Source organism: Desmodus rotundus, chromosome X (assembly GCF_022682495.2).
Source record: "Desmodus rotundus isolate HL8 chromosome X, HLdesRot8A.1, whole genome shotgun sequence".
Taxonomy (NCBI): Eukaryota; Metazoa; Chordata; class Mammalia; order Chiroptera; family Phyllostomidae; genus Desmodus; species Desmodus rotundus.
In genome coordinates, this window is record NC_071400.1 from 47,225,817 (window position 1) to 47,229,897 (window position 4,081).

The 4,081-nt window shown below is 42.3% G+C and overlaps 1 pseudogene; it reads left to right on the plus strand.

The window, feature by feature from the left end:
* The first annotated feature begins 1,640 nt into the window (after positions 1–1,640).
* On the plus strand, positions 1,641–3,519 carry LOC112296872 (lysine--tRNA ligase pseudogene; annotated as a pseudogene).
* The last annotated feature ends 562 nt before the right edge of the window (positions 3,520–4,081 follow it).

Sequence of the window (4,081 nt, forward strand, 5' to 3'; positions counted from 1 at the left end):
GTATTTATAGGACCTCATACTTTCAACCACAAGGAGTAGGTAACACTGAGGACAACTCTCTATGTAGAACACAGCCCACTGGATTGGAAATTCTTAGAGGTCCTATTTATAGCCCTAATGGCTAGCAAAGTTCCCAACACAGAGTAGTTATATGTTTGTGAAATGAATTAATAAACATTAAAGTTGATTTAAGGTCAAGAATAACCACATGAGGTAATAAGACAAATTAATTGCTTGGGGGAGATGGTAATGAGAAAAATCCTTAATAAATTTTTATTGTTTTTTTTTAATCCTCACCCAAGGACATGCTTATTGGTTTTAGAGAGGGGGCAAGAAAGGAAGAGAGAGAAAGGGAGATAAACATCAATGTGAGAGAGAAATATTGATCAGTTGCAGTTTGTACAACTGGAGAACAAACCTGCAACCTAGGCGTGTGCCCTGACCAGGAATCAAACGAGTGACCTTTCAGTTCATGGGATGATACTCCAACCAACTGAGCCACACCAGCCATGGCCTTACTAAATTTTCAGTTTTGACCAAAGATAAAAGTAATGGCATGACTCTCTCCAGGGGTGATAATCAGCACTGTTGTGTACTGGTCAAGCCCAGCCTGGTTGTTTATTGCCAGAAACAACCTGCCTACACCAGACCTGTTATTATCTTGACTCTCACCATTAATTTTATGAGAAAGCCTGACTTCTCAAGAGACCAGTCAAGGTCATACCTGCTGAAACTTAAAGACCTGCCACAATAGAATGCCCCGACATTTATAAACAGGTGAAAGCTTGTTAAAAGTAGGATCAAGAAAGAATTGGACAGGAATGTTTCATAAAACAGCATGAGTCACAGGCTGAGGAGTATGTAGGATAGAGAGGGAAAACTTCCAACTTTGCTTGAGAGTTTGGAGGTGAAAAAGTGGTTCTGAACTGCCTACATACATACAAAGGAGCTCAAATTTATTCCTAGACCTCCAAAATAATCCAGTCCAACTTCTCTCCTGCCAAATAGATTTATTTCATGTGGTATGTTGAAGGCATGAGGTTGAGATTCACCATGGATGGGGTGCAGGTTGTGAAATCAGCCTTCATAGAGCCCCAGCCCAGCGCTGCAGTCTGAGCTCTAGTCAACAGACACATTCTTCCCTTCCCACTTCCCCTAGCTCCAATCTTTTATCTGTCATGGCAAATTCTGGAAACCAAGGCACTCAAGGAAAAGCTACTCCTCTGGAGTAGCATGGAAGGGGTCCTTATTTTGGGTCAGGATTGTAACAAGGATATTGGACTGTTTGATATCTCTGTCCTTATAGGACCTCACTCTTTCAACCATTTGGAGTGGGAAACAGTGAGGGGAAATACATATGAAGAATAGACCCCTATTCACAGCAACCTGCTACCTCTTCTCCCCTAAACACACCTAGTTTGATGGGTTCTCTCCCAGAAGTGCTACATTTAAGCCAGAAATTAGCACTCAGATAACAAAGGCTACGGTAATTACTGAGTTCTTGCTATGTATCAAAGACTAGGCAAAACTCTTTTCATGTATTATGTTATTTTAAAAACTTGATTTAAAAAACCTAAGCACACAATGACCTGGAAATTGTGGTACCATCCTCATTCCTGTCAGTTTGGGCCTCAGGAGAGATGGCTATGGTGCAGGGGGCTGAAGTGAATGTGGACAGCGGCAAGTGAAAACTGAGCAAAAATGAACTAAAGAGATGCCTGAAAGCTAAAAATAAAATAGCAGAGAAGGAGGCCAAGCAGAAGGAGCTCAGTGAGAAACCAGTAAGACAAGCCAATGCTGCTGCCACCAACCACACCACTGAGAAAGATGTTGGTGCCAAGGAGGAGGGCCTGGACCCAAACCAACACAACAAGATCCTCAGCCAAGCAATCTACCAACTAAAGGTCAATGGGGAAGACCTGTACCCACATAAGTTCCATGTAGACATCTTGCTGACTCACTTCATCCAAGAATACAATCACCTGCAACCTGGGGACCACCTAAATGACATGACCTCAAAGATGGCAGGTGAAATCCATGCCAAAAGAGCATCTGAGGGAAGGCTCATCTTCTCTGACCTTCGAGGAGAGGGGACCAAGTTGCAAGTCATGGCCAATTCCAGGCATTATAAATCAGAAGAAGAATTTACTTGTATCAATAACAAACTGCATCAGGGAGACATAATTGGAATTCAGGGGAACGCTGGGAAAACTAGGAAGGGTGAGCTGAGCATCATTCCCTATGAGATCACACTGCTGTCTGCTTGCTTGCATATGTTACCTCATCTTTGCTTTGGCCTCAAAGAAAATGAAACTCAGTATCATCAGAGATACTTGGACTTGATCCTGAATAACTGTGTGAGGCACAAATTCATCATCTTCTCTAAGATCATCACATGTAAAAGAAGTTTCTTGGATGAATTGGAATTCCTAGAGATTGAAACTCCCATGAACATCCTCCCAGAGGGAGCTGCGGCCACACCTTTTATCACCTACCACAATGAGCTGGACATGAATTTATTTATGAGAATTGCTCCAGAACTCTATCATAAGATGCTGGTGGTTGGTGGCATTAACCAGGTTTATGAAATTGGACACCAGTTCCAGAATGAAGGCATTCATATAAATCACAATCCTGAGTTCACCACTTATAGGTTCTACATGGCCTACACAGACTATCACAATCTCATGGAAATCATGGATAAGATGATTTTAGGGATGGTAAAGCACATTACAGGTGGTTACAAGGTCACCTACCATCCAGTTAGCCCAGAGGGCCAAGCCTATGAGGTTGAGTTCACCCCACCTTTCTGGAAAATCAGCATGGTAGAAGAGCTTGAGAAATCCCTGGGGGTGAAGCTGCCAGAAACCAACCACTTCCAAACTGAAGAAACACAAAATTCTTGTTGATACCTGTGTGGAAAAAGCTGTTGAATGTCCTCCACCTGGGACCAGAGCCAGGCTTGTGGATATGCTTGCTGGGGAGTTCCTGGAAGTGATGCATCAATCCTACATTCAACTGTGATCACCTGAAGATAATGAGCCCTTTGGCTAAATGAAACTGCTCTAAAGAGGATCTGACTGAGCCTTTCAGCTTTTTGTCAAGAAGGAAATATGCAATGCCTACACTGAGCTGAATGACCCCATTAGGCAGCGGCAGCTTTTCAAAGAATAGGCCAAGGTCAAGGCCACTGGTGATGATGAGACTGTGCTCTTAGACAAAAACTTCTGCACTGCCCTGGAATATGAGCTGCATGCCACAACTGGTTGGGGCATGGACCTTGACTAAGTCACCATATTTCTCACAGAATCCAATAACATCAAGGAAGTACTTCTGTTTCCCGCCATGAAACCTGACGACAAGAAGGAAAATGTAGCAACTGCTGATACATTGGAAGGCACAACAGCTGGCACATCTGTCCAGAAAATGATAATTGCAAGTCACATAACTCAGGCATCTTTGCACTTCTGCAAAAGATCAAGAACTGGAAGGGAATTCTCGTGTGTTGCTATCCATTGACTATCACAGTTCAGTCACCAGAGAGAGAAAAAGAATTAAGGATTCCTCTTTTACTTCTTGTTACCAAATAAACCATTTATCTCTAAAAATAAAATAAAATAAAAATAATAATAAATAAATAACAAATAAAAAACCTAGGTACACACCTTTGAGGTAAGTACTATTACCACCCTCATGTACAGATGATGAAACTTGAGGCTCAGAGAGGGTAAGTAACTTGCCTGAGGGCACACTGTGGTAGAATGAGGAGTTGTACCCCAGTTGATTGGGCACTGTACTAGACAGCCTGCCAGCAGCCTATAAACTATAAAGTCACTGAGACCAACATTATTATACCTTTTATGCTACTAAGACTGAATGTGAATGATTTACTTATTGTTTAACAAAAATCCCTAAGTTCCCCATGAAAAAATTAATTAGGTAATTGGGGGGACAGGTGGAGTAAACTCGGAGGAACAAATACAGATTTATCACCCAGCTGGAAGGAATTTGCCACTAGTATTCAAGACCAGCCTTGGGACAGCCCACTTATGCCTCACTCAGGGTTCAGTGTTGCGCAACT